The sequence below is a fragment of the Saccopteryx bilineata genome, chromosome 10 (genome assembly GCF_036850765.1).
Source record: "Saccopteryx bilineata isolate mSacBil1 chromosome 10, mSacBil1_pri_phased_curated, whole genome shotgun sequence".
NCBI classification, from domain to species: domain Eukaryota; kingdom Metazoa; phylum Chordata; class Mammalia; order Chiroptera; family Emballonuridae; genus Saccopteryx; species Saccopteryx bilineata.
In genome coordinates, this window is record NC_089499.1 from 707185 (window position 1) to 719080 (window position 11896).

Genomic DNA, 11896 nt, shown 5'->3' on the forward strand with positions numbered 1-11896 from the left:
ATCTTTGAATTTAGGATGGGGGCTAGTGACGTGAGCACAGACAGACAGGGCGGGGGGTAGTGACGTGAGCACAGACAGACAGGGCGGGGGGTAGTGACGTGAGCACAGACAGACAGGGCGGGGGGTAGTGACGTGAGCACAGACAGACAGGACGGGGGGTAGTGACGTGAGCACAGACAGACAGGGCGGGGGGTAGTGACGTGAGCACAGACAGACAGGGCGGGGGGTAGTGACGTGAGCACAGACAGACAGGGCGGGGGGTAGTGACGTGAGCACAGACAGACAGGGCGGGGGGTAGTGACGTGAGCACAGACAGACAGGGCGGGGGGTAGTGACGTGAGCACAGACAGGGCGGGGGTAGTGACGTGAGCACAGACAGACAGGGCGGGGGTAGTGACGTGAGCACAGACAGGGCGGGGGTAGTGACGTGAGCACAGACAGACAGGGTGGGGAGGGAGAGGGAGCGGGGCTCCTCCTATCAGATTGCTGGTGCTTGAAGCGTGTTGGCAATTTCTGTTTTGACCACGAGGCACCTGTCTTGGGAGCTATTTCTGGCTTGTCCATCCTTAGAACCCTGAGCAGGGACAACGGTGAAGGGAGGGAGGAGTCTAGGAAACTGTGACTCTGATCACCAGACCAGAGGACCAGGGGGCCAGGGGGCCGGGGGGCCAGAGACAGCCGGGCCCCTGCCTGCTCGGCTCTGCGGAGGGCTGACTTCGGAGGGACGGCGCCCAGGGAGGGAGGCGGAGATGGGGCCCCCTTGCGACACAGAACGCGGTGGGGTGCACAGGTGATGCGTGTCCTTCCGCTGCCTGTGTCTCTGGAGCTGCCGTGATGTTCTTGGGTTTTCTTGCCGCCTCGTGTCATTCTGAGTACGGAGTGTCGACAGCGTCCATCTCAGCCTGGGTTTCACGGTGTGTCTGCATGCTGCGCACGGCCCGAGTCACAGGAGCGTCTCCCCCTGGGCCGAGTCGCCGACATCCTGCCCTGTGTACCTCGTGGTTTCTGGTGAGTCTGCTCTGTCCTGCCGAGTGGTTGGGGGCGCCGCACAGAGCTGTTATTTAAGCAGGGGTGGGGGGTGTACCGTCCGCTGCCCTCTGCCTGGGGCTCCCGGGGGGCTGGGGCGCTCTGACAGGGCCTGGAAGTGTGGCGGCCCCGCCTGCCCCACGTCCCTGAGCTGTGGCGGTCTTCACGCCGGTGGTGGCTCCGTGCAGGGCCGCCGTCCGGGATGAGAAAGGCACTGAGAGCGTTCTTCGGGCCTGGGCGTCTCTCGGGCTCCGCGGCTCCGTGGCCGCGTTTGAAGCAGAACCCTGACTCCCAGCGGAGCGTGTGTTGTCCCGTGGCCCTCGCCGGAGTCGTGGAGGTCACCGGCTGGCTTTGCTCACAGGGTGGGTCTCGCTGGGGTCTCTCCCGCAGGGCGGGGGCGCCGGGTCTGCACCCACGCCAGCCGGCTGGGCAGGCTGGCTGCCCCTGCCCTCTGCTCCGGCACACGCCCCGAGCAGGGCAGGTCCCTGACAGAGCACGAGGTCAGAGAGAAAGCTATTATGGAGGTGAGGTGGCCGCGGCATCCCGTCAGACCCGGAGCGGGGTCACTGCACGGGTCACGGGGCCGCAGAGCCGCGCTGGGCAGGGCCCCCGCAGGCCTGTGACGATGACTTCCCCACGTGACCCTGCCTCTCTCCTGCCCTGCAGCCAGCACCCGGGTTTCAGAAGTCGGGGGAGGCGCAGGAAACCTGCTGCCTTCCGCTTGTAGACACGCTGTCCAGCTTCTGACTCAGGAGGAAGAGGTTTTTCTCTGGTATGGAGTCGGCCAGCGTGGCTGTCCCTGGGTAGGTTTTCATATTTTCCTTGACCGGTGAATTCGCCGTCGGAAACCGCTCGCCGCCTGTGCGCTAGACCCCCGTTCAGCTGACGTGTGACGGGCAATTAGTGTTGACTGGAGAGAGAACAGTGTCGTCTGACAAGTGGTCACAACCTCCGTCTCTTGCAGACGTTGCCACGCGTCTCAATTAGTGTCTCCGTGTATGTCCGCGCCCTTCTCCCGAGCAGCAGCCTGTCTGCCAGACGTCCGAGGGGCGACGTCAGGGTTCCAGACAGATGGCTCTGCGGCTCGGGGCAACCCTTCGAAGCTCATGTGCCCCCTCCTTCGCTGTTCCCCTCTTCTTCTTCCCAACTCCCGCCCCTCTGCCCCCCACCTTTTTTTTTTCCTGGAGGCTTCTTGCCTTTACAATTTAGATCAGGGGTCCCCAAACTACGGCCCGTGGGCCACATGCGGCCCCCGCCACACTTCTGGAAGGGGCACCTCTTTCATGGGTGGTCAGCATTCATATCCTGTGCTCCTGGAGTCCTGTATGTAGCAGCGTCGCTCACGTACAGGACTACTTCCGGTGACGCGGGACGCACGCCTCACGGCTCCGGAAGCGCGTCATATCACTTGTTACGGCTAGCAGTGACAAATATGGAACCGGACATTGACCATCTCATTAGCCAAAAGCAGGCCCATAGTTTCCATTGAAATACTGGTCAGTTTGTTGATTTAAATTTACTTGTTCTTTATTTTAAATATTGTATTTGTCCCCGTTTTGTTTTTTTACTTTAAAATAAGATATGTGCAGTGTGCATAGGGATTTGTTCATAGTTTGTTTTTTCTTATAGTCCGGCCCTCCAACAGAGGGACAGTGAACTGGCCCCCTGTGTAAAAAGTTTGGGGACCCCCCCCCTGATTTAGATCATTCACTTGAAGCAGCAAACGGCAGCATCTCAGAATGGCCAGACGTGGGGGGTGACAGCCTGGGGGGGCTGGGGGGGGGCTGCACTCGCTTCCGAGTCTCCAGGTCTCACCCTCTCGGGGCTGCTGTCTGCATCACGCGGCCCTTCCGCCCCACGTTGCTGGGCAGGCTGCCCGCTGCCCCCAGTGCTGACCTCCCGCAGACCTTGTTCTAACAAGGCTGCCAGCCGCAGAGCCCCTGGCGGGAAGAACGGCCTTCGCAGACACTCACGCCCCCGCCCGAGCCTCCGCTGGACAGGTCATGTCTGGCCGTCGCGATCACCTGATCACCTGGTGGCCCAGGGCTCTTTGTGCGAAAACAGCCCACTGATGGGGGGTGGGGCAGAAAGCCAGCGTGTCCTGCCCGCAGGCGAGGGTCCGTGTTGCAAGCTCGCTGTCTCCCTTCTGAGAAGCTTCTGTCCCAACCCTGGGCCTCACGACCTCCCTCCCCAGCTGGTCGTCACAGAGGCGTGTGCGTCTTAGGGACCTGTGTTTCCACCATCCCCCTCTCTGTCTGCCTTGGGTTAACGGGTCCATGTGCCGCGTGGGTGTTCCCCGGAGGGCACATCTGTGCTCGCAGGACCCGCGGGGAAGGTGGAGCGGGGTTTCTGAGACGGCTTCTGGCTCGCCCTGGCGCCTGTCAGCCTGAGAACCAGAAAGAACCGCTTTGTTGGAACCACCCTCCGTTTGAGAATAAAATATTTGGGCTTAAACACAAAGTGGGAAGAGGCAGATGGGACCCGATGAGTCAGGAAGCGTTCTGGATGCTAAATCCAGAGGGCCGGGGGCGGGGTGGGGGGATGTGTCTCTCCTCCCTCACTCCTCGCTTTCCTGCTCGCTGAGCGGGAGCCTGGGAGCCGCCGCCCGGTCGGCGATCCGCTGAGCTCAGGCATCCGGAAAGCGCGGTGGTCTGTCTGAGTCGAGGGTCTTCAGTGTGCCGGCTCGCTGTTCAGAAACCCACGCGGTTAAGAGGCGGCTTTAGGTTTGTACGCCGCGCTGGACGCCTCTGCCTGCGCAGTGGACGTCCTGTGTCCCGCCCCGCCCTGTCGCTGTGGTCCAGCCGGCTCCAGTGGACACCCAGGGCCCCTCCAGGAGTCTTCGTGCGTGGAGGCGGAGTGAGGTCGTAGGGAACCTCCTCGCTTGTCCACCAAACACCTCGTGGCTCACCCATCTCTCCGGGTCTGTGCTTTGTTTTTCTGAAGTCGATGCTGTTGACTTTGCAGCAGATTCCTCCCACGTCCCGTCCTCGATGCCTCACCCGCCCTCCCACCTCCAGCTCGAGGCTGCTGGGACTGCCTCTGACCTTCTTGTTCTCACGGGGACGCGATCGGAGCTGGAGTGCTTGGGGGGCCCCACGACAGGCTCCCAGACAGAAAGGGGAGTGGGTTTGTTCACAGAGCGGAGAAGCCCCAGCCGACACTGGCTCTGGGCACACGGGGCAGGTCCGCAGGTCCCCTCGGGGGGCACTGGGTCCCTCGTCCCTCCACCTCACTGCCTCTGCATCGACTTCAGTATCGGATACGTTCTCACTGCCCGTGACCCTGACCGCTCTGGGCTGCCCCCTCTCACTGCCCGCGGCCCCTGACCACTCTGGGCTGCCCCCTCTCCACTTCTGGCCCTCCCGAGGAACGCTCCTCTTGGCCCCGACGGCCCCCATGGGAGTCCAGCCCCATTGGCCCCCACGGGAGTCCAGCCCGCAGACTCTGGGCACTCGCTGGTCTCACGGGCTTCCTGGCTTCTCCCTGAGCCGGGCTCTGGACCAGGGCAGAGGATGCTGTGATTGACAGACGCCACTCACAGTGCCAGCTTGGATCCAGGGCTCGAGTCGGTCCCCCGAATCACATGGGCTGTGATACTCGTAGAAGTCCGGTCCTGTCGTCCATCAAATAGAGACGTGAGCCTGGGCGGGGGAGAGCCACAGGCATCCATAAGAACCGAGCCTACATTTCTTATCGTCACTCCTGGTCCCCGAACGCACCCTGTTGTGGGGACCTCTGTGGGTGGTCCCCTGTGGGGACCTCTCCGACTTATCCGCCGCCACCCAGCGATGGCCGTGGAGCTCACGAGTCTCCGCCGTGGTCTAGGGAGACGCAGACCTCTTCCCGAGTCACTGCGGTCACCGCACACGATCCTCAAGGACTCTTCCTATCCGGCCTTAGTCCAGCTCCTCGCCGTGAAATAGTCTCGTTCTCAAAGACGTTTGTCACTAGAGAGACTGGACCTCTGTCAGGTGTCAAGCTGACATCTGTCCCCGGCACATCAGTGCTCTGAGCTGTTTAACGATGAGCTCAGCACAGGCTCCATCATACGCTGGACACTGCCATGCACGGGGGGCGAGCCGGCTGTGCCAGCTCCTGGGACCTCCCGTTCGCATCCAGACCCCGGGGCCCCCTCAGCAGGTCAGTGTGGTCCAGCGGGCGTCTCAGGGCAGCCCTCTAGCCGCCTCGCCCAGCACCCAAGCCGAAAGCCCTCAGAGGGACAGTTCTGCTCAGCAGCGGGTCCCCGGCAGGAAAGAGGGTGCAAAGCCACATGCTTGACCCGGAAGGATCCGGAAGTCCCCTGGGCCTGCTTCCCAGCCGTGCCCAGTAGTCCTGGCCTCGGGGAGGATGGGGGGTGGACGGGGCAGGCTCAGGTGTCCTCTAGACTCTGGTTCCTCAGACGAGGGTCTGCAGATGCCCTGGGGAAGCCCCTTCCTTGTTAGTCACCCGCGGTCCCGAGAGGCGGTCCTGTAACTGTCTTCTTCCTAAGGACCATGTCAGAGACTCCGCCAAGACGAGTTGTTTTTTTGTTTCCTTTTTGAATTAGTGAATGAGCATGATTGTAACAGGTTCGTGCCGTCCCTGTAGGGGTCCTGATTTGCACCCTCCGCTGGGGGAAACGCAGAGCCTCGCGGCGTCCGCGCAGAAGCAGGCAACTCGCGAGGCGTGGTGGGCGGTAGGAGGTCGGAGAGCCCTCGGCTCCTGGCAACGGCTCGCTCCGCGGTTATTTTTTATTTTTTTATTTTTACAGAGACAGCGAGAGAGTCAGAGAAAGGGATAGACAGGGACAGACAGACAGGAACAGAGAGATGAGAAGCGTCAATCATTAGTTTTTCGCTACACATTGCGACTCCTTGGTTGTTCATTGATTGCTTTCCCATATGTGCCTTGACCGTGGGCCTTCAGCAGACCGAGTGACCCCTTGCTCGAGCCAGCGACCTTGGGTCCAAGCTGGTGAGCTTTGCTCAAAACCAGATGAGCCCGCGCTCAAGCTGGCGACCTTGGGGTCTCGAACCTGGGTCCTTCCGCATCCCAGTCCGGCGCTCTATCCACTGTGCCACCGCCTGGTCAGGCTCTGCGGTTATTTTGAGAAGGCGTTTCGGTGACTTGCCCGCAGGAACCTTATAGTCTGAAGTGTAAATTCATGCCATGAACCCGACACCGTCCGGACTTGCCGTTTCTGGGAAGCGGAGGTCTGAGAAACGCCCCTCCAGCCTCCCCCAGTGGGTGCTTGGTGGTGCGGGGACGGCGATCTTTCTGTGTCAACGGTGTGTCAGGGCCGTGCCGTCTTCAGTGACGGGCTGGCGGGGTGACCGGCTGCACCCGCGGTCGGTGTGCGGTGTCCACGTTGGCACAGGCAGCTGGGACTGGTGTAGGTGTGTCTGTGTTCCGGCACAGCCTCTGTCTCAGCCCCGGGGTGTTTTCCTGAGAGGGAAGAAAGCAGGTAATTCCCAAACGTCCCCCGGCTCTTAGTCGGGACAGGTGGGCGGTCCCGTCAGAAGAATGGGCCCCTTTCAAACGGAAGAGGACCCGATTCAGGAAATCTTAGCTTGTACCCCTGCACGTGTGCGGACGTCAGTACCGGTGTGGGGTGAGCGTCGTCAGGCTTGGCCACATCCCACACTCATGGTCCCGTGCTGCACGCAGCCGCAGTCGGCGCCCACGCTGTCCACTGGCCTCTGCAGGCCGCAGGCTGGGTGTCGACGAATCCGAGGTTATTTTCCAGGTCAGCATTTCTGTTTCCAAGCAGCTGACGGACCCTGGTGGCTGGTGTTCGCTAGAACGGGGGCCCGTCTGCCATTCCTTACCTGTGTGGTTTCAGTCTTCTCCCCGACGTGAGCCGAGCTCAGAAGCAGGCGTCCGCGGACCTCGTCTGCTGCTCCCGGAGTCACATCTGCTCGGACCCCCTGAGCCAGTCTGCCTCCTGTGACAAGGAGGGTGGGTGTCCTCAGATGTGAATCGAACCGGGAATGGCTCACCCCCAGGGGAGGGGCCTGGAGCGCAGAAGGTGACCTTTCAACACCCCCCCCCCCACATCTCTCTCTCTCTCTCTCTCTCTCTGCAGCCCTGTTTCTCTCTCTCGATGCCACACACAAAAATCATCCAAATCACCTATCAGAATGTGAAAGGCGAGTGTCAATAAAAAAACAGGTCTCGGTTTTGTTGCCGTTCTCGCAGCGGCCCGTGTGGACACGGTGCTGAGGCGCGCCGTGGACGGGATTGCAGGGCAGGGGCCCGAGGTCCCCTCTGCCGCGGCCCCGCAGGTGGGAGCCCTGAGACTGGGCGTCCCCGCCTCCCGCCCGGCTCCCTGGCCCACCTCGGGCAGCGTGGGCGCGTGCGGGTGCGGACCCTGCGACCCTCGGGGCTGCTCAGAGCGCGGTCCCTGCCCCTCTGCGCGTGGGCTGACCCGTTTGGAGTGTCCGCCCTGCCCGTCTCTGCGGCTTCCCGCTGCGGGTACCCCGGCCCGCGAGCTGTAATTAACCACAACGCTGCTTTTCCGATACTGTGAGTGGGAGCTGACGCCGTGTCCTGGGGCCAGGGCTAATCTAATTCATTATCCAGCGCACTGCAGTTACCTGATCTGTGACGTGCTTGTCCTGCTAGCCCACACCTGGACCCGGTGCCCTGGCCTTCGTCTTCTGGGGTCGGATCCCCTGTGGTTTTCCCGGTGGGGGGGTCCGGGGGGGTCCATCCTGTGCCGTGTGCCCGTGGTCCCTGTCCGTGTTCTCGCCGCAGGACGAGGCCCTCACGCAGACCGTCTGGTCTCCGTCCTCACAGGTGGCAGGCCCTCCCTGAACGTCTATGCCCCCATCGGCCGGGACTGTCTCAGAGGCGGTGACAGAAAACACGGCCAAGCGGCTCCGGGTGACGGGAGGGGTCCTGCCCGATGGGACGGGCAGTCCTCAGAGTGCGGGGCCCCGACCAGGGGCTTAGGTCCTGGAGACGAGGCTCTGTGCTCCCCTGACCCAGGTGGGTGTGTGCCCCCTTCTCTGCAACTCTCTCCCCTCCTCCTCCTCCTCCTCCTCCTCCCCCTCCCCCTCCTCCCCCTCCCCCTCCTCCCCCTCCCCCCCCCCTCCCCGGTAGGGAGGTCACCAGGTTCAAAACCAGAAAAGAGCCAGGCCTGCATGGTCTGGTCATGCGGAGGACAGCTGGCTGTCCGGCTCCGACGCCCTCGGCCGCCTCTCGGAGCAGTCACAGTGCCTGGGGTTGAGACTGTCATCTCTGTCCCTGCAGGATCTGAGTGGCCAGGTGTGGGCAGCCTCTTCCGGTTCCTCTGAGTGAGGACCAGGCCTGTGTCACATGCCACCCCTGGGGCCGGTGGTCTTTGACCAAGACCTGAAGAAGGAGGCCAGGAGACCGCCCGCCAGACAGGGGACAGTTAGTTATCCTACAGTTCCCACGGGAACGTTCTAGATACTCTGGTAACATGAGGTGACAATATCATCGTCTTCACTGTACGAGGATGAAACCGTGCAGAATGCTCTCAAACACGAGGCTGCTTTGGGGTCGTCAGTTCTATTTCTAAACACGTGGAACGGTCTGGTAATCCTCATTAGACTCGTAGGAGGCAGTTTTATGTGTTTCTTTGTACCGAAGTGGATGCTACTCTTTAATTATCACGCTTTGTAGGCTCCGTTTCATCACGTGCACGGCGGTTCCGACCCAATTCTCAAATAATCGAGGCCCACGCTCTGAAACATGTCCTACTTTCAGATGCAGAGGCCATGAGGCCGTATTCGAGGGTGAGTGCTTATTTATAGGATCCTATAAAATGGGAGATATTTCAAAAGCCTTTTAAACAGCCCATGGGATGAGACCGATATGACTCCCCTGGGCTTTGTGCGTTTGACGAGTACAGGTCAATAATGACTTTATCCTATTGGAATGCAATCACTTATGGCTGGGCTTTGGAAATGCCCGTGGCTGCCTCTTCCTGACTGCCCAGGGTGGCACTATCGTACGGTTTGAACTACACTCCTCACAAAAATGAGGGGATGTTTTATTGCTTCATGTTCATTTTTGAAATATCCCCTCATTTTTGTGAGCAGTCTATTAATTCACGAGCAGAACATATGCCCAGTTCTGCAGGTTGATGTCATGCCGCGTGGAATGGGGTGTCCTTCTCGGTCTGGGTCTGACATGGTGCCGGAGAATCCTGTCACCCGTGTCCGCAGCCATGGAAATGTGGCACCATGTGACCAATTCAGCCACGGTGGACTGGGGGAACTTCCCAGGGCAGACGAGACAGGTCTCCCTGGGAGTCATGGGACCCCAGCTCTCCCTCGGGAAGCAGAGCCCATACCCGCGGTTCACCTTCTTTGTCCTCAACACCTGGTACAGCACCGGGAACAAAACAGGCAGTGAATGCGATAATAATAGGTGAACGATAAAATATATGGACGTGCTTGAATGTAATGTACTTTGTTTTAGTGAGAGGTAGGGAGGCAGAGACAGACTCCCGCGTGCGCCCTAACTGGGATCCACCCAGCAAGTCCACTAGGGGGTGATGCTCTGCCCATCTAGGGCCACTGCTCTGTTGCTCAGCAACTGTGCTCTTCTTAGTGCCTGAGTTGGAGTCCATGGAGCCATCCTCAGCGCCCAGGGCCAACTCACTTCAATTGAGCCATGGCTGCAGGAGGGGGGGGGAGAAAGAGAGAAAGAGAAAGGAGAGGGGAAAAGGTGGAGAAGCAGATGGGCGCTCCTCCTGTGTGCTCTGGCCGGGAATCAAACCTGGGACTTCCACAGGCAAGGCTGACCCTCTACCACTGAGCAAACCAGCCATGGCCTGAACATACTTTGAAGTAATTCTCTTGAAGAAAAAAAAAAAAGCATGCCCAAAGATATGGAAAGTTACATTAGTGAGGTACCTGCCATTTCACTGGTGGCTTTGGTGAATAAATTGTGAGGTTACGCACGCAGCAGTCGTGGACACTGTGTGTGAGGAACGTTACCAGGCGTGAAGGTGGACGAAGGACTCACTGTAACAGATGAAGAGACTGAGAATTCGGGGGATAAATAGCTCACCTGCAGTCACAGGGCCGGGGGGCTGAGAAGAGGCGACAGAACCCAGGAGCTGTGATGCCCCCTCCAGCAGACTGCCCGTATTTTAATTAAAAGGAAAAAAATTGAATCTTTTTTAGACTTGATTCATTGTTAAAATTAGGACCCTGTAAATGGATTTCACTGAACTAAGTGGAACACACGAGGTCCCAGAACAGCCTCCTTCCCCTTTGAAAAGCCTTCGTGATGTTTCTTAACGTTCATTTTAGAAATTTACTTTCCTGCACCAAAAAAAGAGCAAAGAAGGCAGAGTGTGATTTCACCCCGATTCATTTTTCTAAGTTGCATTTACTAAGTTCCTTTTAGTGTTTATTTTATTGATTTTAGAGAGAGGAAGGGGGAGACACACACACACACACACACACAGAGGAACATTGATCAAGTCCTGTATGTGCCCTGACTGGGGATCGAACCAGCAATCTCTGTGCTTTGGGACCATGCTCCAGCCAACCAACCAGTCCGGCCAGGGCCCATTTATTACGTTTTTGTTTCCAAATGTCAACATGGATGAAAACTGCGTGTTAACTCTCTCATTTACTTAGTACTTATTGAGGGCCTACTACGTGACCAGACAGCGTCAGTGCTGGAGGTGCAAAGTGAATAAGGCATCGTAAGGCTTTTGGTTTGACGCAGCCTAAGGAAGGTGGCCGAGAGATAAGATGATAGATAGATAGATCACCTATAAACATACGCCGTCACCTTGTGAAAAGTCCTTGTATGAAAACGAAGAGGTCGCTAAGGTAGAGGGTGATGAGGGGCAGGGAAGAGATGGGGGGCTGCCGCCCTCAGTGCAGAGGTCAGGATGCCGTGAGACCTGAGCGAGGAGAAGGAGACACACAGAGACGGAAGGAAGGAGCGTCCCACACAGGAGACAAGAACAACGGCAGCATGTGCAAAGGCCCTGAGGTAGGGAAGGGGTTGAGAGAACTCGAGAAGGCAGTGGAAGGAGACCAGAGGAGCTGGAGCCCGTGAGCAGGAGACTTAGGAAGAGGATCTCTTTTCTCCAGGTTCAGGGTGTGGCTTGTTTCTGCCACGAAGAACTTTCTTCCTCTTCCCTGATTCTCAGCCTCCTTGTTCTCAGTTCGTGTCGCGTGAGCTGTGCTCACGTCAGGAGCCCGTGCAGCCCTTCCCACGTAACCCTGACAGGTGAGACGGCGTCTCGTCCGGACAAAGAGCAAGCTTGTGTGCCACGCGCCCTGAGAGTGATGGCGTTCCCTGATCTCGGTGTCCTCAGCTGTGACCCAGACCCGCGGTGTGGGCAGCACGTGGGACGTGGGGACAAGGTCACCAGACCCGCGGTGTGGGCAGCACGTGGGACGTGGGGACGAGGTCACCAGACCCGCGGTGTGGGCAGCACGTGGGACGTGGGGACGAGGTCACCAGACCCGCGGTGTGGGCAGCACGTGGGACGTGGGGACAAGGTCACCCAGTGCAGACCGGGCTGTGCTGCTGGCCGGGCTGAGAGTCCCATGTCTCCCTCAGTGTCCACGCCTGGTCACGGAGTCCCACGGGGGGGGGGGGCAAGGATAGAAATCAAATCCCGGGCTGACCGTAGGCTTGTGAACTGCGCAGCAATCCGGGGGAAGGAGCAGGGAGCTGGGACTTGGCCTCTAGCAGGGTTTCAGCTGGAGATCTGCCGGAGAACAGACACATTAACTTTTACGGTGGTTTTTAATGGGGAGGAACAGACGAAACTGCCGCTCGTGTTTGATTACCATCTGTGAGGAGGTGCGGAAGAATCGTGTGATTACTTTCAGAGGGATAATAATACATTATTTTTAAGGGGGGAGAAAAGAAAAGCGTTTCTGTT